At 36.8% G+C, this 26,394-nt stretch overlaps 1 long non-coding RNA gene across 2 annotated transcripts; it reads right to left on the reverse strand.

The window, feature by feature from the left end:
- Positions 1–26,394, reverse strand: LOC108505505. Of its 2 annotated transcripts, none has more exons than XR_001877538.1 (3): positions 26,315–26,394; positions 5,733–5,873; positions 1–119 (listed from the first exon to the last, which is right to left on the reverse strand). It is a non-coding gene; the product is annotated as an uncharacterized LOC108505505 (long non-coding RNA). The 2 variants fall into 2 exon arrangements; XR_001877539.1 differs by having other exon boundaries at positions 26,347–26,384.

The raw sequence follows: 26,394 nt of genomic DNA on the forward strand, positions 1-26,394 counted from the left end.
GGCTCTCTGTCAGGACCATGACCTCCACACTGCAGCAATACTCCTTGGAAATAAGGAACTCTGTAAATCTCTAGTGATCTGGTACAACAACTGCTGTTACTGTTGTCGGGTCTGTGTTCCTGTGAAGCAGAAAATCATTACAGATCAACAAATCAGACTTCTAAGGAAATATTGGAAGATGATGGTATCACCTCTCTCTCTTCCAGCCATGGCAGTGAAGAGAGATACAGTGAACGCAGGAGCTGTCCCAGCAGCATCCTGTCTCCCCCAGAGATGCACAAGAGAAGTAGACCTCAAGCACTCATCCCCTCTTTATCAAAACGGTATGTCTCATTCAAGAATTATTAGCTCATAAAGACAGCCCACATCCCCACTGTCTGGAAACACAGAGTCACATCTACGCTATAGGTACTATTATGATACACAATGATTCTGCTTTGCTTCAGGGTAAAGATGATAGAAAGTGCAGAGTAGTGAGGAACTGGCCAGCTGAAATTCAATGTGCTAAGAAAGCTGTTCCTAAAGAAGGGAAGAAAAGTTAAAAATTAATTTTAATACAGTTTTGTCTGTGACTTGTTCGGTGATGAGGCAGCTGCACAAATTTTTTTTTTTCAAATACCCTCATAGCAAAAAGGGATACTATTTTAATTACCGATTTTGTCCAATGTCATTTGGAAAAAATACTTAAAAGAAGGTCCATTAAGAATTTTGGATCAAGTGTTATTTATATAGGTACATCCCACTATTAGATTGTTATCTAATTGCTAACATTCACCCCAAAATCCTGAATGTATTGAGGATTATTGAAATTGAGGGTTAAATTTATTATTTCTTCTTAATTTCACTTAATTTTTGAACATGCTCTGGGGAGAATAATATTTGTTCCCTGGGGAATAAATAGGACTGACTGCTGCTGTGCAGGTTTTTAATCAAATATGTGTCCTATGCATTACAGATCAAACCAAAGCTTTTCTGAATTGGACATACTGCTGAGTTAACTTTCAAGCATTGTCTACTGCTTTAGGCAACATGTGGCCAGATGAACTGTGTAGACAAGTGAATTTTCAGCTCTGTGGCCAAACAAAACAACAACAGTAGACAAAATGCCCAAATAAACAAACAAACAAAACCATAACAAAGAAACCCAAATAAGAAAAAAAGTAGTTTAGGAACTGAAGTAAAACTCTTTAGCCTAAAGTTCTTGTCTTTAAAGACAATTTCTAAGTCAGGTTGATTTCAAAACTATAAACTTCATACAAAACAAAATAGAATAGCTAAGATTTTTAAAGTCTCTATTTTACCTCTTTATTTACCTGAAAATATTAAAAAAACTACTATTTGAATCATGAGAAGTTTTGGGTATGCTTTGTATATTTGTACAGAATTGTTAGTTTGTACTTCATAACATGTTTTGCTGAGATCTTTTGAGGACTTGGTAATATCACAAAAATCTTTACACAGAGCACATGACTGTAAGGTATTAGTTCCAAAGCGGCAGATTTGTTTCCTTGGTATGATTTTACACTGAAAGGTTGTTTGGTGATTTCCATGTGGGGTTTTTTTTTCATTAAAAATCATAAGCATTAATCTGGAAAATAAAATGCTATCCTTTTTCGTTAGCAAAGTTACTTTTCTTCCTTTTAAAGACCAGCTTTTCAGAATACACTGTCCGAAAGGGGTACAGGGAACACCTTTCCACATAGTTTTGTGGCTTCATTTTCCATTTCAACCATTTAAATAGGTTTTCATCTTTTTCATATTTTAAGCATTAAGTATAAAACACATATATAAACAGAGAATATTGGTGCCGGCAACTTATTTATGCTTTCAAGAGTTTTGACCTAATCTTTGAAATCTCATTCCACCAATTCTTTCTTGGCTTAAATGTGAGTTTGGCTTGAATATCAATTTGGGGAAAGGTCCAAGGAGGAGGAAAGAAAGAGTGAACTTTCTGCTATTATGGACTGTAAGAGAGACAATTAATAAAATTATCTGGAAAGTTGCCAATACTGTGAGAGATATATCTATTAATCTTGAATAACTTTGAAATAAAACAAAATAAATGCAAAATAAATAACAAGATTGTTAAAGAGCAAATTCACACAGAATCTCAATGTGAAAAATAAATTAAAACCATATTTAAATTTCAGATATGACAAATAAATGGAATCTTTCATCACACTGGACAAATTAAATTCTTTTGTTATTTAGGGTCTATCAGGGAATTTGAGAAAAATAATAAATACATGTTCTAAAAAGCTAAGACAAAAGAGAAATATTTTGTGAAGATCATAGAAAGTAATTAAATGCCAACTCCCTTGGTAATTAACAATATGAAAACTCTGTAAACATGCTTTTAGGATTATGGGATTATTATAATTTACTAGCTCAATGCATTCCTTTGTCTTTACATGCAGGAAAAGTATTTGACAAGGTTGAGTGGTCAGTTTCTAATCAAGTAAATATTTTTTAAATATTTCAAGGATACAGAAGTGCAAAATGAGTTTTAAAAAGCAGTGGCCTTGACAAGTTTAGAAAGAAATTTACTTTCAAAGAGAAAGTAAAATATTTCAGAATTTCACAGCTGTTTTGAGAGTTATATTTCATTCCATTTCCCATATCTGCTGCTATGCCCCAAAGTAATCATAGCAAAAATAAAGCATTCTGTTACAAAATTCTTGATGTCTACAAGGGCCATTTACATTGTGAATACTATTTCTTTGAGGATGTACGTTACATAAAGTAATTTAAACTGGGATATGTGAGCTGAAACCATATTAAAACCACCAAACGTATGGACTGTACTTGTCAGAGGACAGGAACATACCTATAACAGAGCTGCTAGAGAGCTGAACATCAGTAAGCCCCACCATTCCAGGCAATCAAGTCTTTGTTGGGATGAGCTGTAGGATGGGAACTGTGATGATTCTGACCTTCGCTCAGAGTGTAACTTGTTGAATTATTGGTATTAGGGGAAAGTGGGAAAAATCCTGATTAAATAATCAATTGTGTTTTCATCAGGCATTAGGAAGCAAAGAAACATTGAATTAAATTCTCTGCTGCTTCTCATGAGAGGGAGTGCACAGGGTGCACAGCTTGGGGGGCAGGGGGGGTTAAGGAAAGGGATGTTTAAGGAAACCCTCTAGTGCAGATTAAGTGAATTATGTGGGAACACAATGCTGCACACATGAACACGATGCTGCCCAGACGTTGAAAGGGCTTCCACCTGCCCTGTTGGCAAACCTAATACAAGGATAGGATTGTGTAAAGGGTTGGATTAGAAATCTGTCCTATTTATTCTAACTATGGACTTTACTTCTCTTTATTTTTTAGTTTTTTCAAGGAAATTTATGATAGTAAGAATTTAGTATAGTTTTGTTTTAAAAGCTTCATTAAGTTCCCTTATAACTGAGAATATTGGAAGAGAAAAAGAATAGTAAGTCCTAGGTTATTATTATTATGTATTTATTGTTCACTTATTTAAATTTGCAGAGCTTGTTACAGACTAAAACAATTTATTTTCACTAAACTGGAAGCTGAAGTAGTGTGTGATTCCTCTGAGATTTGGGATTGTTATTGGTTTGTATATGTCATTCTCTTTGTGAGTGAATGAGAGCATCACATTATGTTGCTCATAAATATGCCATTGTGATATACAGTAGACTTTAAGTCTCTGAATGCAGCAACACATCCACGACTTTTTCTTAATCATGAACTAAAATTAAACTTGTTCAGCTCATCTCTTAGCATAATAGAGGCATCCTTCCCTCTAATTGCAGCAAAGGTTTCAAAGCATCTCCCTTGCTTAAAAGACTTTATTAGGCTTTTCAAGGTGTATTAAATAGAGTAAGGGTTATGTCAAGTGATTTTTCACTCTCAGCAAGCCAGCATGGGAGGAACAGTAGATTTATTCAGTGTATTTTTCCAGTCAATGTATTTACAGCCAACACATTTGCTTGAGATAAAGCTAAGCAAATTCCTAAAAGCTTTTTTTTTTTTAGATGATTTACAGCAGAGACCTCCTGCATAATTTCATATTTTCTCTCTTCATTTCTATGTATCCAACTCTTCTTATCATTAAAAAATCATCCCCAGGTGGGTGGAACTGGTTCCTCTGAGAACATCTCTGAGTTTTTTGTGTCACTTTAGAGGACACAGGTGCTATGTTTGGGGCAGCAAATTAAACTGCATTGGGCTTGCATTTGCCTTTTGTGTCTTATTCCAGCACAGCCATATTGCCAGGACAGTAGGTATGTGTTTTTCTCTTTATATGAAGAGTGGTTGGGTGAGTTTTTTTCTACTGCCACAGCTGACCATTTCTGCACAGCTGTGCATCTTCAGAAATGCCAGCTGATGCGAGATAGTATGAAAGTCTGTGATTGCACAGTGTAGTGGCTTGAGTACAAAATGAGGTCAAAAGCCATCCTAGGCTCTGATGCTAGGGGCTATAGGCGGACTTGGGTAATGCCGATAATGCTGGAAAAACAGTGATGATGACTCAGATATGTCGGCTGTAAAAGGCAAAGAATGGGGAGTAACGAACAGAGAAGTACATGTGTTGCTCCACCTACTACCCTGGTCTAAGGCTTTACTATTTTTTTTTCAATACTAAATGAGAGTATTTGATTGTTAGTAACTTCCAAAAAAACAACAGAGAAAATGGCTATTACCTTGTAACTAACCTTGTTACTCCACTATTTGCTGCTTTTTGCTGTTAACTTTCATTACTATTTCAAGTTACACTGTATAACAGGTTTCCATTGTATCTCTTTTCAGTGAGGCTTTTGTACACTGTAAAATTATCATTGCAGTTGTAGACCCATTAAATACTTTCAGAGTGGATTTTGCCTCCGTGGACAAGTTTACAGAGAAAGTACTGGCTCAGGTTGAACATCAAAAGAGTCGTGGAGGAGAAATTAGATTATCTACAGAGTACATCTACCAGCATTGTTTCAATTTTTTTGGAGTGAGGGAGTCTCCCTGAATGGGGGCAACAGGGCAGGTTGAGATGCATCCGTAGGCAGTCCAGTCATCCCTCTTTGCCTATATATCTTTTTCTTTAGCATGGGAGAGGTTCAGGACGGACACAAGGAGAAGCTTCTTTCCCATGAAGATAATTTCACCTAGACACAGGTTACCTAGAGAAGTTGTGCAGTCTGCGCCTTCAGAGCATTTTTCAGACCTGTCTCTTCCAGCCTAGATTGTCCTGTGATCCTCCAGAAAGGGAGGAAGTGCTTTTTGCCTGTCAGAATGCTGGAGGAGCTTTAAGTCAAGATTATTCTCCTTGTATGCATGGATACACAGGTAATATAAACACTATTCCTCAAAGAATTGCTTTATAGTGTAAACACTGATTCAACTTACAGTAAAAATCAAATACTGGATATATTTATGGTAAACTAGTAACACAGCTAAGATTACTCAAAGAAACAACTTTTCCAGTATTTTCCTTTCACAGTACAATAGGCTGGTATTACCATGTAATTTCACAGTAAATCTAAGTAGTAGTCTTGCTAGCTGGCAGCTGAAGGTCCTGAAAATTTCAGGCTCTGGGTGATGTGTATATTTCTATATTCACAGCTGTAATACTGTAAAGTTCACATTTACACTGAGATAAATGAGCAGCCAAAGTTGCCAGCTCTTGTGCAGCAGAAAGCTGAGGGTGACTGTAGTGCAATACGAAAGACCCATTAGGTGATGTGGTCTTGTCTTGGTATAGCACTGCTACTTACATCAGTAGACTAGGTGGCTAAGAAAGAATAGAAAGATGGTATGGCCTTGAGACAAGTCTTTCTTCACAATTTTCTCAAAGGATTCCAAGTCCAGGGCACTCATATGACCAGAAAAAGTCACCTCTGTCCATACTCCTAAACCTTAAGGATAAGAACATACTTAGATATTCTGCTGGATCAGGATTGAATTACCTGTAACACGTTCAGTCTGATCCCACTGGAATCTGAATGAATCTTGTCTTCATCACTTCAAAATTTGTCCTTATCAGCCCATTGTGAGTCTCTACCAACATGGCAATACCAGGAAATAAAGCACATTATGCTCAGTAAACTGAAAACCAGCAAGGAAGTTCTTCTTCATCACAGACCTTGAAATGTCAGGCCCAGTAAAGCTCACAAGAGCAATATATTTTAATTACGTGAACACTTTATGTTCTGTTTCACATGAACCATACAAAATCTTTCTGAAATCTAGCTTAATTCCAATGTGTTCTTCATCAGGTTTTCTTTTTGTCTGGAAATGTTGCAATAACATGGGCTGAAAAGGCTGGACATTACAGCCTCACAAGGCACGTGGAGAATAGCGGCACCACTTTGTTACAAGAGAAGCGTTACCCATTGTCCTGCATATAATCCTACTGAAACACTTTGGAAACTTGATTATGAGAAAATTGCATTTCGGACGTGTTCCTCCAGCTTTCTTCTGGGAAAATGAAATGATCAGTGGAGTTTTTTCATCTTGTATTTGCTCAAGGCATAACAAAAGAGAAGAAAAAAGTATTTGCATACATGTATGTATCTAATAAGAATTAAACCTCTATTAATAATTGCTCCTGCACATTGCATTTCCAAAACAAAGATTAAACCCCTTACAGTTTAATTTATATCTAGTGTAGTCTCATATTACCTATTTGCATACCAGTCACAGTACCACAAATCCTGATTTTGTGAGCTGTGAATGTCGTATAAGAGTCCTATTGAAGACCCTCAGCATAATAGAAGATCAGGCTGCATAGAGGGTGCATTATAATGTAACTCCTCTATACTTACTGCTTTGTTGTTCTGCTAATAGAAAGATTTTTTTCTTCATTTCTTACCAGTTATTTGCTGGATCTAGTTTTGTCTCTCTAGATTGTGAGCAAAATTCTTTGCTGATGCAGATGGGTACCTCTGCTTTCATTGATGTTGTGCTTGTCTGCACCAGCAAATCATTGACCCCAACCTCAAGAATAACAATAATTCCATTATATGAATAGGTTGTATTGTTTTCCCCCCAAATATGTGAATAAGGAACTGAGAAACACCTGCATTATTTCTATGACTTGTGGTACACTGTTTCTGTTCCTGCTGAAGTGATTGCTGTGGTGTTACATAAAAGAGGTTGCTAAAAGGAGCAAGCAGGCAGGGTGAAACGATGACCCAGGTATGGGGCAGGCCACCAAGGGCAGCCAGGTACAGACTTGGCACGGGAAAACTCCAAGCCGGATGATAGTGGCACACTGAAAAGAAGTAGATGTGAACTGAAAGACTGGAGTTTCCTTACAGCCCTAGCAAATGCTGTTGGGCCACTTTTACCCCAGGAGATCATGTTGTGGACTGGCACAGACTCCATTCTGCCAGGTACAGCTACATTAATGGCAAAAATAAGAAGAAATTAAGATTTGTTTCTGTGCAGCTTGTTTGCTGTCTTGAGAGTTCAACATGTAAGACACTTTGTAACCACAAGACAAACAAAAATATTATCTTGGGAGCTTGTGAGTAGGTGCCTGGTCATACAGGGTGAGACCTGGTTGTCCTTCATCAGTCTCTCAACATAGCAACACAAGGAGACAGTTCTCTTTCCTTTATTTTGGCCATGCCAAGTGAAATTCAACTAGTCAGATAGACCTCAGAAACTCAGATAAGGACAGAGAATAGTAACAGATGTCTAATAACAGCAAAATGACTCCTCTGTAGCACAATTAATTGTTTTGCTCCCAGTATTTCTCCTGAAAGTGCTTACAAACCCATGCTATTCAATGTCCTGCTTTCATTTTTAAATACTGGGATTATAGCCTGTGGTAAACCACTTGGAATAATACCTGATATCTCTACTTCTTGCTAACATCTAAAAGATAACATTTGTCTAATAATGTGTTAATACATTTGAAGAATCAGTTTTTAAAAAATAAAATTCATATTTCAAGTTTTACATAACCTTTCTTTTCTTGGAAATTTAAGAGATGAATTAAAGTACTCTCAATTTGCTATTGCTGTAAAGTGGTTGACTTGATAATGTCAGATAGTATTTAAATCCTCTTCTCTGTTCAGTCAGTGTCAGTCTTATTTTAAGCAGCCCAATGTCATCCTTTGCTTTTTCCGAAATAATTATGGAGATTGTAAATGCAAAAAATGTCCTTGATAAAACACCGTTATTATCGCCTCTTTGTTCATTGAACAAAAAATTATTTCTGTTTGGTCTGTCAGTTTTCAAGTTTCTAATAATCATTCAATGTGATCTCATCTTTGCTGATCCTCAATGATTTTTGTTCAGTCATGGTCTCTGCACTCTCAGAATGTGATTGAAACCAGGATAGGGAAATTCCAGACTAACCAATTGGTTTTCATGAACCCTTTCTATTACAATCCAACAATAGCAAGACTGGATGAGATAGCTGTATATAAGGTTGATCGCACTAAAGTCTCCTAACCCAGAGTAGGTCCCCTTGTCTTTGGACAGAGAGATTAATTAAAGGACCTTTTCAAGTAGTCTTTCAGGCTTTTCCCAGTGGCCTGAGGAGTTCAAAATGGTGGGTTCTCATAACAAATTATTCACTTTTCCCCCCAGTATAATATCATCACAACCACTTACAGACTAAGTTTTACTTAGGATACCTTAAAATGCTCTTAGAAAACAAATGGGTTTCTGGAATTTTGCCAGGGTTTCTATTGAATCTTCCCTTGAGGTTTCCTTGGTTAGCCCATTTATCAACAACAGTGAAAACATCAAGGGGTAAGTTGATAATTACTGGTAGTGGAAGCATAGAGGAGGAAACAAGGATGATCAAAGTTATGAAGAAGCTTCTGTAGAGGAAACAACACAGACAAAGACTCTGCAGCTTGGAAAAAGGTCAGCCAAGGAAAAAAAACAGTATAGTTCTATAAAATCATAAGTGTCAAAGATTAGATAAATATAGAAAAAATATTTGTTGTTCTTTTGAAGAAAAATGAAATGAAATCAGAAGGTGAATATTTCAAGATAGATAGAAATGCTTGTTCACACAGCAGTGGCAAAGCTGTGAAACCCCTCTGTTCAAGAGAGAGTGGAACACAACTTGCAGAGGTTTACACTGAGTAAAAAAAAAAAGTAAGACAAATGCACAGCAGAAGAAGTTACACAGGATATTAAATAAAAACAACAATAAAATATGTCAAACCTTTGGCTCAGGAAATCTCCGATCCATTACTTTTGGATGTGAGAAGAATATGTACAAGAGATATCACTATTTGTTTGTCCTCTTTTTTTCTCTTTCCTAGGCATTCCCCATTAGTCATTGCCAGGGACAAGAAACTGGGCTAGAGGAATATTTAGTCTTACTCAGTAGAGCTTCTTTTTGTGTTACTCTTTACAAGTTTCAAATTGATTTAGCAAGTTTGCTATTTCTAGAATTTTCTTCTTATTTCTTAGAGGAATGATGTATAGAATTTTCTTCATAAAAAGCTACAAAAGTAACATATTGTAAATAACCCTTACCAGTTGGTTTTGTATATAAAATAAGACATAGTTCCCAAGTAGTTTTAAGCTTTAGAGTCAATAACTCGCAAATTTAATTTCCTTTTTCAGAAAATGTTTTTTATGCCTAAGGGTTTTTCTAATGGTTTCTGTCATCACATGCTGTTTCCCTCTAGTATTAGTGACTTCTCAATATACTGGTTTGCATCAGTATTCTTGTGAACCGCTTAGACATTTTATCTTTTGTCCTAGTTTTAACTTTTCTTCAGCTCTGTTTATCAGCTGACTGTCAAAGACTGTTTTATGACATGCTTTAGAAGATCTTTCTCTTCTTTCTTTTCTTCTTATGATTCATTTGAAAGCAATGTCCTCCAGTTTTGCATGTGAATCTCAATCCTGGAGAAGACTGAGTTTCTTAAACATGTGATCTCACTTCCACTGCAATGTGATCCAACCATGCTAAAACAGCAGGATCTTTACCACTTCATTAATGAATTCAGTTAGTTTGGCATAAATGTGTAGTGTGAATAAGTTACACAGTCTTATTCCTCTAGGAGAAACAACTGATCCAACTGTGAAAATAAAAAGGCTAAATATGTCATTATCTATATATTTTTATTTCACATCTTTTTATAATAAAATAATCTACAACGGAAGACCTTCTACAGACATAATTTTCTTTTCCAGAGTATTGCAACAATTCAAGGAAACACACAATGTAAGAGTTTCTTTTTAATTTGCAATGTACTTTGTTGTTACTAATAACTGAAAAATGTCCCTATTAATGCAACCAATTATACCTTCTTTTTCTTAAAAATATATTTGCTTTCAAAAATATAAATTTGTCAGTGTTTCTTATTATTTTTTCTAAAGCAATAAATGTCTGCTAAAAAAGGCTGTCTTTCACACCGCTAGAAAAATTGTAAAATAATTTAAGTAAGGATATTTTAGTGTTTCCAGTGTTTCCTTCCCTTTAATAGTGCTAATTAGAAGTTGTTCATTTAAAAGAATGAGATACATTCAATAATTTATCAAAAAACCTGGAAAGCCTTTGGATATTTGATAGGGTTTGGCCTGATTGGCAAAGGATTTGTTTGATTTTTGGTAGGTTTTGTTTTTTGTTTTTTGTTTGCTTGTGCATGTGTGTGCATATGGATCTATGGAATATGCCTGAATATAGCTTGGCTTTAAACTTGGAATACTGATTCTTCAGCTCCTCACTTCCCAACTCCTTCAGCTCCTCACTTCCCAACTCCTTCATCTCTGCAGCCACTTCAGATTAGAAAAAAAAATAAATCTAAAGAATCTCTAAATGGCTAAAGATTACTGAACTATATCTTTTAGCTAATATGCCTGGATGTGTGAACTATCCCCTTTGCAGTACAGAAGAGGTATCTTTCCCACCTATGATGTTACCTGTGTTAAGGACAAATTACCTCCAAGTTGTGCTGGGCCCTTTATCCTCTGTCTTTGCTTATCAGAGGGCACTCTGGTTCTTTATTTCTAGCCTACATTTTCTCTGTTTTAACACACACAGACTTGTTTAAACAAGCTGCAAGCTTGTATGAAGTCACAATTAGTATGCAATCAGTAGAGTTTGTCTGTCACTCAAAACCTGCAAGATTTTGGGCAGAGCAAACACACTTATTGCAGCACTACCATTCCACTACTAAATCAAAATTCCTACAGGTTTCTTCACAGCTTGACTCTAATTTTGATTAGAGTGTTTGACATGTGACATGGCATTGATCATGCTGATCTCACTCTGTCTGGACACTGGGTGTTTAACATAAGTGGGCTATCTCAGTCTTCTTCATAGGAGATATCTCCTCAGGATGATCCATCCAGGCTGGATTACTGTATTGGGTCTGACTGAGCTGGAGTTCATTTCCCCACAGGACCCCTCACAGTGCTATGCTTTGCATTGGTAGCTGGAAGGGTGTTGATAACACACCGGTGTTTTGGCTACTGCTGAGCACAGCATCAGCACTGTAACATTCCTCAATCGAGGGCAAGATCCTGGGAGGGGACCCAAGTAGGCCAGCTGATCCAAACTAATCAAAGGGATATTCCATACAATATGATGTCAGTTCAAATATAAAAACTAAGGAAAGGAGCAGGAAGGCAGGCATTCATTGTCTCCAATGGCTGTTTGCTGAGAAACTGTTATGTGTGCTTCTCAGAAGTGGTCGACCATTGCTGCTCATGGGAAGTAGAGACTAAACTGTGTTATCTTTCACTCTGCTTCACCTTATCCCAACTCACAGGCTGTTTTCCACCTTACCCTCTCCCCTGTCTGGCTGCGAAGGGGAGTGATAGAGTGGCTGAGTGGGCACCTGGCATCCAGCCAAGGTCAACCCACCACAGTTACATATTATCTTAAAAGAGTGTGAAGTTCTTCTGTCATCTCACTGTCCTTTGAAACAGAGAAACACTTGAGAAAACTACAAGTGACAAAACAAGGCTTTATATCGTCCCATGTTAGTGACTCTGATCAGAAGACTATTGCACATGGAGAAGTTAGAGACACACGCAGCAGTTAATCTTTGCACCCACATACAGCATGGCTTTCAGCCCTGAGCTGAGCTACCAAATTTCTGGGCTGCGGAATGAACTCAACCAGCTTACGGTGACAGAGCGTCCTGCAGGCAACTCCCACCTCCTACCTGCAACTATGCCACCTGCTTGACCTTGCCTTGATCTAAAAGTTAGCAAGAAGTTCTCAGCTGAACAGCATTTGGCTGTAGAAAAGATAGAGTTGTTTACTTTAAGAAAATCCTGCAAATAGCTTGAATGACAGGGAGAGAAAATCTCTGCTGTGGGCAGGGTCTGCGTGGTGTGCCACACAGGGGTTAGAGTGCTCTTAGATGCTACATCATCTGAGGTCCCCGGGTGGGTCCCCATCTAAAGTGATATAGATTATCTATAACGTTCACTTCTTATGATGCTAGCTCTAATAAATAACAGCATTGTGAATCACGCCTTACAGAACCTTAGTGCCCTTCTTAATAGTATCAAAAGAGACCAGTACCTCCTGGTGCGAAACACCTGTGGTAGGCAATACTAATACAAGAAGGCAATAGCTGCTTCTACTGCAGTGTAAAGATCACTAATACTATTTTTCAGACTCTTGTTGTGTATGTAGACCAAAGCTGTTAGGATTTTGGCACTTACACTTTTATTCTTCCTTTTAATAGAGAATTCTAAGCAAATGTAACAAGATCAGGTCCATGGTTGAAGAGAGTTGTGTACATGCATGTGCGGATGTGTGATAGTTTCAGTCTAGGCCTTCCTGGAGACTAGCTTGTAACCAGGGAAGTACCCTATGTTCCCAATATTCCATGCTATCCTTTACGTAAATAGAGGTATAAATAAGAAAGGAAGAGGAGGCTTCGCTCTCTTCTCTTCCGGTGAGGTTCAGGAACAGTAGGTCCCTGCATTGGTCTTGCTCATCTGGAGTTGAGGCCTGTAGCGACTGCTGTTGTCTGCCACGCAGGAGGTAGAGAATGCTGACCAGGTCTGGCTATCCTGCTTTTCTCAAGGGAAGTGGTGAGATTTCATTTTGCTAGTTCTTTATTTTGCTAGTTCCTGGGTTTTTCGATTGTGAAGATCTGTTTTGTTTTGTCCCTTTTTGTCCCTTTTTCCCTTTTCCCTTCCCCTTTTCCATTTTTTGGGACCCGTTTGGGGTTTCTGTGTTTATATGTACATAGTATCTTAATTGTATATATCTGTGATATATATGTAAAATATATATATATTTTTGATATAGCTTTTGCTATTCCGTTTTCTTTTCTTTTCTTCTGGGAGGTTTTCGCTGTAGTCCGTGGGGTTTGGCAGGAAGCCAACTACAACCGGCTACAGGATGCTAGCTTTTAATTACCTAAGTATAAACATAGCATCCAAAAGTTCTTAAAACTTGAAAAAGACTTTTGATTTTTGTTTTCTTTTACTTGTCTATCGCAATCAGACAAATGACACTGACTAAAATTTCCAAACCCATTATTTGGCTGAGAAAAAATATGAGAAACTTTAGCCTAAATATACTTTGATTCAGGAAGGAATTTTTGGTTTGAAATAGAAAGACACTTCCAGAAGCTCAAGGCCACCCTGTGGTAGATGGGTTCAGGAAATTATTCAACTATGAAAAATTATTGCACAGATTGACCAAAGGCATTTACCAAAATTGACCACATGGGATTTTTTTGAACCACTGAAAATATACTCTTGCATTTAAACACAGTGAACAGAACACTGATATGGTGGGAAACAGATAACCTAATTTCCTAGTAGTGAATTCTTTACATCGTAATTTAAGAGCTCTGAGTTCTAGACTAACAGAATTGATTGGACCGCTAGTCCCTCAGTTCGATCCTTTATAATCTAGTATGAACTAAATTTAGCAGGGTTTGTCCTCAGGGCCAGCTATTTCTCCAGAAAGAAATCTGAAATGGCTAGGTTAGTACTGTTGAAATTATTGAAAAATTTAACTCTTGCCAAACTGAAGAGGGAAGTAATTAGTTTTATATTTCTAAAACATCATGTTAGATAGTGCAGAATAAAATCAGACTAAGTCTCAATAGTGCTGAATACTGCAGCAAGATGATCATGTTATCTATTACCTAGGTTTTTCCTAGACACATTAGTATCCAAGTATGTGTAATGACTGCAGGTGTCCAGCCACCATGACAGTAAAAGGCAATGTTCCTGTACACTTAGGCACCTCTGAGCGGCATGTTTTTCTAGGCGATCATGTTAAGTTTAGAAAGCTGCCTGGAACAGGTGTTGGCTGTAGAAAGACAGAGGGTTTTACTCCAGCGTGCCTTTGAAGTGAGCTTTGGCTTTGAACCAAGCTCATAACACCTCAATCTGGAAACATCTGTGGTAACTGCTAACCAAGCTGAGTTGCTCAGTTTTACTACAGTAATTGAAAATGAGTATGAAATTAATAAAGATATGCTAGCACTAATATGAAATGTGGACCTGACCTCTCTTGTTCTGTTAGGATTTTTTTCCTGTAATTTAAATTTGCTTTACCTGCAGTCTCTCAAGAATTTTCAGGTGAGACTGAAGTCAGGAAAGCAAAACTGTCAAAAGCAAAACTCAGTAGGAGAGAGGATTGGACTTTGAAGCCTTCTGATGTTATACTGACACAGTTGAAAGACACCCTTTCAACTTTTAAAATAAAAATTTCAATACATTTCCAAATTTTATCTAATACTTTCTTAAAGATTTGAAGGCCTTTTTTAGTAAAGGGGAAAAAAAAGAATTTTTTAGATATATTAGACAGACTTTTCTGTAGCTGAGCTTTATTGTACTTTCAATGTAGTTGAGTCTTGTAAAATGTCAACATTTCAACTTCTTGTTCAATTTAATTAGAGAAAAAATTTCCAAAACCTCAGAAGATCTCACAGAAGGGAAAGATCAACCTGCTAGACCCAGGTCTGGTTTTGAAGATCTTTTGCATAGATTTACTTTGAACAAATTTGAACAACCTGTTCCGGAACTCCTAGTCCTGTTACTTTGGAAATAAATGTCAGAAACATTAGAAAAACCAGGTCACTGGTGGCAGTAAGAACTTGATTAGACACAGAAGGTAGGATTTACCTAAGCAAGAAATAGACACTTCTGAGGCATGGGACACTTCATCCTTAAATAGATACTTAAAATAGGTCAGATAAAGGCTACCCTGAAAGTGCCTGTTTCTTTTAGCTGACTATAAAAAAGGTGACTAGATTGACTCCAGGCAGCTACTCTTTAGACATGGAGATTAGACGAATGCCACCCAGAAAGACTAAAGAGAATTAAAATAGCTAGTATCATCTACTTTGTTACCAAGTATCATCTGAAGTGTCTGAAATTTTATTATTATCCATTCAAGACAAGAAACGTGGGAGATGGGATAAAAATGCAACTGTTCACTAGTAGAATGGTCAGAGAAGTTCGAGAAACATACAGGGGGATGGAACCAGAGATATTGACTGATTTGTGGGTAACATTTTAATAAATGGAGAAACAATGTTGACGCTTAAATTTGATAAAATCATAGAATCACTTAGAGAAGGCTTTGGGGTGACCTAACTGAAGCCTTCTAGTACCTGAAGGGAGCCTACAAGAAAGATGGAGAAGGGCATTTAGAAGGGCATGTAGTGACAGGACATGGGTGAATGGCTTCAAACTGAGAGTAGGTTTAGATTAGGTGTTCGGAAGAAATTCTTTACTGTGAGGGTGGTGAAGCACTGGCACAGGTTGCCCAGAGAAGCTGTGGATGCCCCATCGCTGGAAGCATTCAAGGCCAGGTTGGATGGAGCTCTGAGCAACCTGGTCTAGTGAAAGGTGTCCCTACCCACAGCAGGGGAGTTGGAACTAGATGATCTTTAAAGTCCCTTCCAATCCAAGTTATTCTATGATTCTATGATTCTATGATCGTCTAGTCCAGCCCCCTGCTATGGGCAGGGACATCTTCAACTAGAACAGGTTGCTCAAATGTCTGTCCAACCTGACCTTGAACACTTCATACGATGGACATCCAGAACCTCTTCAGCAGTTTTGATTTTAAAATGATGTTGCTCCTTTCCAAAGCAGATAGAGGAGAGGCAGAGAGAGGTGACACCACCTTTATAAGCTTTTATGGAGCAGTGGTGTGATTTGGCGTTTCTCTTGAAAATACTTAGAACAAGGTTCACATAAGAAAATGTCCAGATGTATTTAGCCAGTCATTTAGATAGTTACCACACATTTGTTTGAATTCTTTCTCTTGCTAAACAGTAACTGCCAATTTTTTTAAAAAAGGGTTCTATTGCTCCATTTCATCTTCAGAGAATTTATTGTGCAGTTACTCTTTTGCATCTGCAGTTCAACAGTCTCAGTGTAGATGATTTTATCCATGGACAGTAACCTAGACACTAAAGCAACAATTGTTTTACTTGCAATGCAGTGCATTGAGCATAATTAGAGTGCTTGAAACATATCTAAAAATAATTTGTAGGACAACAGTGTCTAATTAGGTTGGATGCAGAAGTCTGGCAAGTAGCACTAACTACTGTCAATTGTAGCACTGAATGAATTCTAAATGAAAAAGAAATGTAATTTAAATAGCAACATCAGGATGATAAAACCAGTTTATATGACTGAAGGAAAACAAGAACTAATTAAAAATATTGTGGACTGTGCAGAAAGTCCTTCTATAACTTAACATAAAAGTTAATTTTCACAGTTGCTGTGGCTGTTGATGTGTTTTGGCTTTTTGAAACAATACTGATTAGTCCGTGTAAATTTCTGTGGTTAGATAAAAATTACTGTTCTTTGTGGTCCTTTGGTTTCCCAGTATGATGTGTTTCGTAGGACTAATCCTTTCCGTATTCTGTCACATAATTAGTGTTGATGCGCATCTGCGTTGACATTTTGAGAAACTGGTGTGTAATTTTATCTGGAAACATTTATTGGGACAAACAAGTTATACAGTGATTGCTTTTTTTGTTGATTTCCCATTTGCAAAATAGTAAATTAGCCCTGAGAAGATGCTTTTTTTCCCTCCAAACAGAGATTTCCAACATACTTTGAGAAAACACTCTCCTAAGAGCAAGAACAGGTGGCTGCTTGGGGCAGCCAACTTCTAGGGGCAACAAAATTGCACAGGTACTGTTTTCGCAAGCTGGCAAGGTTGACTGGGCATTCAGCAACAGACTGGTTGGGCTGGGCAGTTTGCCTAGAGCAGCAGACTCCTCTGGAGCTTACTCTGACTTGACCAGACAAATAAGAACTAATGCTCATTGAACATATGGCTGTACTGCTTAATGTGTAGGACTTCCTCTGGTAAGAAGTAATTTTGAGCAGCTGTGTAGTCATGGATTTAGTAAGTGGCTGATTTCTTTCTTAGACAAGAAAAATGAGTTGGTACTGGGTAAATAAATTATCCCAATTAAGCTTTATTTTTAGTATAGCATTGGGTAAACATGGGTATTAAGGCCAAATTTCAAGTATAGACTCAAGACTATACAGGGCTGTTCAGCAGGGTACAGCAAGAAAAGAACCTTGCCTCTGTGGAGTAAACAAAGGGCCACCCCGTAGTTTCTTCTGCTACATGATAAGTGTGGGATCCTGATAGTTGCCCAGGTCCTGTCATTTGTCAAGTCAGCTTATGAAATTAGTGTAGGAATCTCCCTCCGTACCCAAGGATTTCTGGCTCATAGTCTTTATGATTATGAAGAAAAATTCATCGACCCCACTCTTTCCTCATGACTTTCCTTGGAGGGATTGATGAGCTGTTTATGTCATAAATTACTGTGACCTAAGACACTGGGGAACTTTTAACAATGCAAAAACTACTATATCATTAATTTACTTACTCACCAGATAGGGTATATTGCGCACAAATAGATTAAATTATCAGGGTTGGTTTTGGTTTTTTTTTTTTGGTTGGCTGTTTTTTTGTTTTGGTTTTTGGTTGGTTTTTTGTGTGTTTTTTTTTTTTTTCTGATGGAAGATAAGACAGAACTCAGCATTGCTCTGTACAACAGGTATATCCTCCAGGGAAAGAAGAGTGAAAATTCATGACAAGACTGAATTTGCAATTAACTGGATGATTGGTTCCCACAAAGAATGGAGATAAAAGAGGAATATCAGGCCAATTACCTGGTGTTGAGGTAACAGAACTGTGTTATCTGAAATACAGTGTTTGTTAAGCATAGCCTTAGTGGCAGGTGGAAAGGTCTGCAACCTCTGACTGTTAGGCAAAACTAAACTGATAATTTAACCACACTGAAATGAGCAGGAATGTCAACAATATTTACACAGCTTGGCTGCTGAGGTAGACAAGATAAAACAGAAGGAAATTTTGATACTAAGAAAATAAGACCACAAGTGACAAAACCAGAGGAATGAATTGCTTCAGTATAGTGTTAAGAAAGAAGAGGAATGTGAAAAAGAAGTCAGAAGTGGAATTTTCCCTGCTGGTATTAGGACTTACTGAGCTTGAAAAGATCTGGAGAGACAGGAGTTGTTCGAATGCAAACAAGATAGAAATGCCTTAGTGATGATGTTTTCAATAACACCTCTTTGAATTTAAATATAGAACATTTACAGAAGCAAAAGAACTAGAGTACCTTATACAGCACATGGGCTGAACACTTTGCCAGATATAAATACTCAGCATCATTAAATTATCCATAATGAGTTCGCAAGAGTAAATGTCCTGATTGTAAACTGAATGTTAGGAGTAAAATATGGTGGATATGAGAAGATGTGAAACCTTAGTATCACAGTTCTTCAGAAAACCATCAATCAGAGAAGGTCAGGAAGGCTCATACAAATAGCTTTGTATGAAACCACCACTGTCCAAGAAACAACTTCTCTGCTTTTCTACTTCTGCTGAAAAAGAAATTCTGCGAAGTGGTGTCAATCATATGAAAATGCTCTGTGCAAGAATCATCATTTTGGAGACCTGTCACAGGACAGAAAAGGAAATCCTAACTCCTAAAAATATCTTATCGTTAAAGGGAAGGAGAATATAATACTGAAATTCTCAAAAGCCTTATATTTCACATTTGTAACTACTACCTTCTCTTTTCACTGCATCTTTAACAAAAAACTCTAAAGGTTTAGTAACATATATTAGGCAGGTATTAAGAAAGAGAAGAATTTTTTGAGACTTCAAATATAGTTTAAAAGTGTGATGATATAGAGAGGAAGGCACACACCATATCTGTGCCTCTCGTTTATTCTCATTTACTCTCATTTATTATTTAGCACAACCTATTAAATATATAGTTATAGAAATTGCCTAACTTATGCCAACGCATGTTAATTAAAAATCAAAGCAACAAGAACTTTCCCCTTTTCTTTCCAGTAATATTATGGAACTAAGAAAAAAAAATCTTTTAAAAGGGCTTTCAATGAAGAAATGTCATTAGATACAAAACCTCTACTAGTAAGGCAGAACTTGTTTTAGAAAAATGTCAATCATAAAAAAGTTCTTTTATTAGACTTCAGATAGATTCTGGAATTTCATAGTTATTCTCACAGGAAATTTTCAGATAACTTCAAGGTGAGCTTTTGTATCTTGGACCGTAGCTTCAAAAACCCATAAAGTGAATGATTGTGCGTTTTATTTCCACAAAGTTAGACAGCTGGGAATTGAATGTTATATTTTGTTGGGTCTTGAGTAGCTGTCTAGGGATCTGTAAACAGGGTAAAATAAACCACTACTGAGGTACTATAAATTAGGAACCAAGACTGTTGACAGTTCAAGTACTTTTAATGTGCTTTTAACAGAAGGACTGTTTAACTAATGAGGTACAATGTCGATAGTGTATTTTACAGTACTAATATATAATGTTCACATATTTGTTAAATGATATTAACAGAGGGACTGTTTAACTAATGAGGCACAATGTCAATAGTGTATTTTAAAGTATTAATATATAACGCTCTCATATTTGTTAAAACATAATATCCAATGAACATTCTCTTGCTATTTAATTAGGCATTTAGCTGGGTTACAGTAAACAGGCTATTTAATCTCACCGTTTATATTTAATCAAATAGCTACATTCTTGTAAACAGTTGCCATCAACATTAAAATAATATAATTACCATCTCGTAAATACCAAGTTAGGTGCCTCATAAGAGTACAAATGGATAAGGTCACAGCCCTGTGCTTCTATAAATTTTCTTCCTTTTTTAGTGACTTAAAGGCAAATGACTTTAGTCACTTTTAGTGACTTTGCGGCTGTTTGGTCTGGAGCAGGCGGCACCTGCCCAGCGCTCTGTGTGAGAAAGGTCAGTGTCCTCTAAAAACAATGACTCATTGCCTGACCAGCATCTAAACACAAATCTGCTGGTCAAAAGATTCCTGGCTGGAGCAGCTGTCTCCCGAAGCAGAGAAACCTTCAATAGTTCACTGTCCCACCATGCTCTCCTGTGGCTCCAGTCCCTTGGTGCTGTGTTTGCCAGTGGCTCCCTGTGGGTGAAGGTGCCCCACGGGACTGGGGAACACTGCAGCAGCCCTTCACAACCTGTCTGAGGGAGCTGGAAGGGCTCACTGTGGTTCTCCACTTCCCACTTTTGTTACAGTTTTGGGAAATTGTGTGCATTTTCTGAATAAATTCCAATGACTAGATTGTCTTTTATCATGCAACTCCTGATCTCTTCTTCAGGCATTCCAGATTAGATTGAAAAAGATGGTGTTGTGGTTTAACCCCATGTGGCAACCAAAGGCCACACAGCCACTCACTTACTAATCCTTGGGTGCGATGGGGGAGAGAATTGGAAGGGTAAAAGGGAGAAAATTCAACGCTAATGTAGGATCAATGCTTCTTAAATTATTTGGAAGCACAGTTGCAAAGTGGAATTGAAAAATGAAACATACAGTTGAAAAATTAAATACTGACTATCAAAATGTGGTAGGCTACAACAAAAAAGATGAAAAAAATTTACTTCTTCAATTTAGCATGGAAAATATTTGAGAAAGAATGCAGCAAAGATTTGATTACTTCTTTACCTAGCCTTTTCTCCTCACCTGCTGACTTCTTTGTCATTTCCCCTAGTTACTTTCTTTTGATTAATTTAAAAGAAAATAATTTTTACTGCAGATAATTTTATTTAACTTTTTATTGAAGTCAGTATTTTAAAACAATGTGAAGATTACCTCTGGATATTTCATAAAATTTAACATGTATGAAAGTCTTCTAAATAAAAAAATATTTTCAATCTATTTTGTAATTATTTTTCCATGCTATCAATAATTTTCAGATTCGCATTTAGGACCAAAACTCCTGGTACAATTTGAAAAAAAAAAGAAGTGCACATTTCCCATGGTGCTTCCCTGATCTGCCTTTTGTCCTTCATCCAGTTACAGATTGTTTTCTGAAAATATTTGTCCCTAAAAACTGTTGATAGAAAACCCTATCTCAAACTTTATGAAAGTGCAATGCCATTTTTTAATTATCTGATGAAGTTTAAGAATCACAATGGATAATTTCATTGCATGTTCTGTTCTCCCTCTCTTTGCAAAAATTGCTAGTGACAGTCATAGTAATTCCACAAACAAAATAAATGCCTGATTTAACAGGTGCCTTCTGAGACAGACTGTGTCTTGAAGGGAAAGGTGGTATCATCTAGGTGCTCTCTTTATTTAGACTGCGATTATTTCTGGACATATATAGCCTAGAAATTGCCTAGAAGATTAATTTTGAATTTCAAAGTTTCTTTTGGTTTGGTCCATGATCATATTGTATTTGTTTCTATAAAGAACAAATTTATACTTTGTGCCCAACTGAAAAGCTTTTATTTTGATTTACAGTAGCAGACACTGAATGTTTTGCAAACGAGACACACAAATAATTGATTGGAGATTTTGGGACTTTTATTAGAAAACAATATCATTTTATCAAATGTAATTTTTTGGGGGAAGTTATTTGCAGAAAACAAGATGTTTTACCAAATATATGATTTGCTATCAATTATTCACCTGGCGTTAACTCTTAGAAAAAAAGCAAGTACAGGCTTTTGCCTTGTTTGTACATTATGTTCTCTCTGCAAGGTCAAGCACTGCCAGAGCTCAGATGAAACTTTCAGAACAAGTAATATGATCAATATGAGAACTAAGGATGCCTGGTTCCCCGCAGATTTCTTTTGAGGTTGGTTGACTTTGATGTCTAAGCAGGCAAGATCTATGAATGAAGCTTTTCACTTCTTGACAATATTAATAATGGCTTACTCTATGTGGATCCTCTGATGTCTAATCAAGGTTAAACCTCCACTTTCATCAGTGGAGGCCCTGAACAGGCTGCCTCAGCTGCCTTTTTTTTTTTTTTTGCTTGGCACTCGTAAAAAGCAAATTGTGTTAGGAACCAGAAAACTTGTACCAGTTTGGATCACTGGCCAGTGTTTTTTTGGGGAGGTAAATTATTTGAGAGACAAGGCAGACAAGTAGAGCTAGAATAGGATCGCATAAGTTTTCCCTGTTAAACAAAGTAAAAACCACAGTCCTTAGGAAGTGGTACTGAAGCTGAGGCCCCCCTCTCAATCTTAGTTAAATCTAAGGCTTCTTGCTGTTACAAGGAGGGAAAACGTCCCTGCGTATCTCATGACAGACAAGCTGAAGTGCTGACCTCTGATGACTTACTCTGCTCATGTAAGAGGAACTGTTACGGGTTTCTCATTCAAAACAGAGAGGTCTCTGCCCATGATTAACCTGTGTGGTTTTCTGCACAGAGACACTGGTGTCCAGTAATGACTTCAGCTATTTTTGTAGCAGATGACTGAGTCTTTCTCAGCAGGATGTAGGTAGAGTCACTAAAAGAAAGATTTGAAAACACAATTACAGAAACATTCTCAGTGTCAACACATATTTCCAAAGGTAGTGGCATCCTTGCAGAGTCACAAAGTGAACACAGAGTCAGTGTTAATACAGCTTATGAAAACTCAGGTTACTGCTAGCAGGTGATGAGACTATCCTTATCAGGCATGAACAGGAGCTAAGAAACTGCTCCTGTTTATGACAGCCCTTATCGACATACTGAACAGATCAAGCTCTGGCATCCTTCTGATTTTTGCTGAAAAATTTTTGAACTGCTTACTTAAAATCATGGGTTTTTTCAACTTCAGACAGGTGAAGTCTTTATAAAAATACATCAATATTTCAGTGATAAAAACGAACTTTCTTTTGTGCTGCAAAATTTAACTGAGAGGTTAAAAGAAGCTGTTTCTTTATTTTTATTTCATTTTCACGGTCTTGACAATTTGTCATTTCTCTCTTACTTCCCATCTTGACCAACCTTCATAGGGAGCAAAAGGAGCTGCTGGAGGCTTTACTTTGTTTTGGTTTGCAGAGTCGGACTATGAGATCCTGGTGTCACCCAAAGTAAGCTGAAAACAATTAGCATCTTTCCACTGACTGCAGGGAGCACTAGATCAAGCTTTAAATTCTTGTGGCCAAGGGCTATGATGCTATATTAAGATCTGATAGTCCAGGTTGCAAAAGATCATAAATCCTTTTTAAGGTTACTGGAAATTAGGGTTTCTGCATATGTAGAATCCAGTCTTGGTGTAAGTTACCATTTCAGCTGTTCAAGTGGAAACAGATCCTGTGCTTCAGAACTGAAATAGATATCGACTTACACTGTTTTTTGTATTCCAGAGAGTGTAAAGGGAACAAGGACATTAATTTGTATCAGTGATGCCAGGAGTGAGACAAACACAAGACACAAGAATGTCTAAATTCTTCCTGCTAATTGGAAAATTAGATAACACATACATTCATATATCTAACAATACCAAGTGATTGTTCACTGTTTATCAAATGAGTCAGTTTTAAACTAGCTAAGTGGAAAATGAGATAACAGTGCCTGCAAGTTAGTTTTCTTGTATTTTTCGAAAAAGTTTCCCTGACTTGTTAGCAAAGGCAAAAAGACAGTACACAGACTCATGATTTTGCTGTAGTCAGCAACATCTAAAAGAAGAAAGCAGTTTGGCAAAAAAATAGAGCTTGTTATATTTATACAGCAGCATGTGGGGCAGTGTATTTTATTTGACTTTCAATTGCAGCTGTTGCAATTGGTCTCTGTGAATCCTATAGGCAGGTATAAAAATAATATTTGACTTTAGTTTGCAGGTTGCTCATGCACTGAGGAAAATCCACCAGAGGAAAATCCACTTCTTCTGTTTTAAACTGTAATAACTCACCTGCACATTTTCAACAGAGAAAGTCTTTATAAGGTACCTGCTAGCTTTAATGGAATCACACACTATTTTTAAATAGCATATCACTCCTGGGCACAAGCAGTAATGATCATAAATTACATATAGACTAGAAAAAATGACACTGTCATTGGTGAGAAAAGTATGATCTACATTTTTAGGATTATATGCTCTTCCTGTTCAGATTGAAGAATTTGAGTCTTTGCTTGTTCTCTTATAAAGAAAAGAAAGAGATACTCTAAGTACAGATTTCTTCTTTCTTCCTCACAGAAAAAAAAAAGCAGAAGGCATTTTTTATGTGTGAGTTTCAGTGTGTTGACATTATAAACATCTTTCAGTATAACACACATTTATAAATATAATTTTTGAGATCCCACAGAACCCCAGCAAACATGAACCACCTTTTAAGCTTTCCACACAAAAAATCTTTTAAAATGAGCCTGTGGGAAATGCTAGCCAAATATTTAGGTCCTAAAAGATGCAAAAGAACCAGTCTTAGGAGTATTTCAGAATACTCAGCTGAGTATCTCAGTGCTATAGTAGAATGAATGAAACAACATAACAAGTTCATAAGAAAAAATAGGTTATTTAAAAATTCACAGTGCTACTAATAAACTAGCAATAGATGGAAGTATCGTATATGGATTTAAGGAGTAAGTTCATCCATACTGTTGTATGTCCCTTACTCTACCTGAGCAATAAACCGTCTAAGGCAAGGGTGTGCAAGCAAATTGAGAGGTATATTTTGGTGTATTGAGCATGAGAAGTGAATATATCTTGCAAAATTAAAGACTTTTCTTGTTGCAAATATATAATATATAATAGATATAATATTTAAACAAATATTTTTAATTCTAAAAAATGTAACCAATGTCAAAGACTAAATCAGCAGAAGCACCTCTCAAAACTAAAATCCTCCAAACTAAAAAAATTAGATATTTTACTTCTTACATAACACTTCCTCATAGATAAAGATAGGCAGGAAACTTCCATAGAAATATTTTAACATGCAATAGAGTAACCCTTAATACTTGTTCGTAGTGTAAGAAGTCATTAGCTATACCCAGAGCTATCCATATTTGGCAAAAACTTAAAAATAAACAGTAGAGGAGATAAGAAATCTTCCACCTGGAAGACTCAGAAATTCATTATGCAATTTTTCAAACCAACAACATTTAGAGTCCAATACTTGTTTCCTTCAGGTCTTGATAGCTAGCAGAAGCAGTATCTGCATTCTCATAGAAGAGAACAGAATATTATTCAGTTCACCAGACTTATTTGAAATTTAATGATATACTACTAACAATGTATTGAAATAACTGAGACCTGATTCTGATGTAAATCAGTATCATTAGGACATGCCTTTATTTACGCTGGCTTCTTTTTTTTTAAACTAAATGATGACATTTACTCTAGTAGTGTTATTCATCATTCACAACAAAGTAGCTTAGAGCAGAAATACACCTTCCTGAGAGTCCCCATTTTAGTCACCTTTCTTTGTCAACTTAATTTCTAAAAATGTAGTAAGTAGAAAATAAAGTCTTCCATTTGGTGCTTTGGTTTGACCAAAGGGAAAAACAATTTGTTCTTTCTGCTCATTTCTTTTGCAGGTGAAATGAACCTTTGGTCAGCTAAAGCAGTATTTTTTGGCTTACAGTACTGACTCACAGTGTCTCAGCTGAAAAACAGAGGCAACCTGTGTGATAACCCTGAGATTAGCTCAGTTGGTTACAGCATGATGCTAATAACACCAAGGTTGTGGGTTTAATCCCCATATGGACCTTCGCATAAGGGTTGGACTTGATTCTTGTGGGTCCCTTCCAACTGAGAATATTCTGTGAAAAGTGAACAGCTGTAGAAAAAGTCTGTGAAATGGAGGAGTCTTAAGAAAACAGTATTACTCAGAAATGGTTTAAGTTTTGATTCCTTACAGAGCTGCTCATTTTTGTTACTGCTTTTCAGATCTTTATGTTAAGTGTAGCTGCCTAGTCTTAAAGCAAGAGTGAAACATTTCCACTCTGTTCCTGGATGGCTGCGCAGGCCACAAAAACTTGTAAGAAAATGGGGAACAAATGAAAGGGACTCTTGCTGGATGTAAAATGTGTTCAACTTTGTTGCCTGAGAGACATTTCCATTAAAGGAAACATAAAAGAAGTGTAGAAAAGTTTCTTACTGCAATAGTACGAGGAAATTCACATCAACTACCTTTGCTGAAATGAATCTGCCATAGGTGATCACAGACACCAGCACCTG

The sequence above is a fragment of the Lepidothrix coronata genome, unplaced genomic scaffold, assembly GCF_001604755.1.
Source record: "Lepidothrix coronata isolate B3197 unplaced genomic scaffold, Lepidothrix_coronata-1.0 Scaffold193, whole genome shotgun sequence".
NCBI lineage: Eukaryota > Metazoa > Chordata > Aves > Passeriformes > Pipridae > Lepidothrix > Lepidothrix coronata.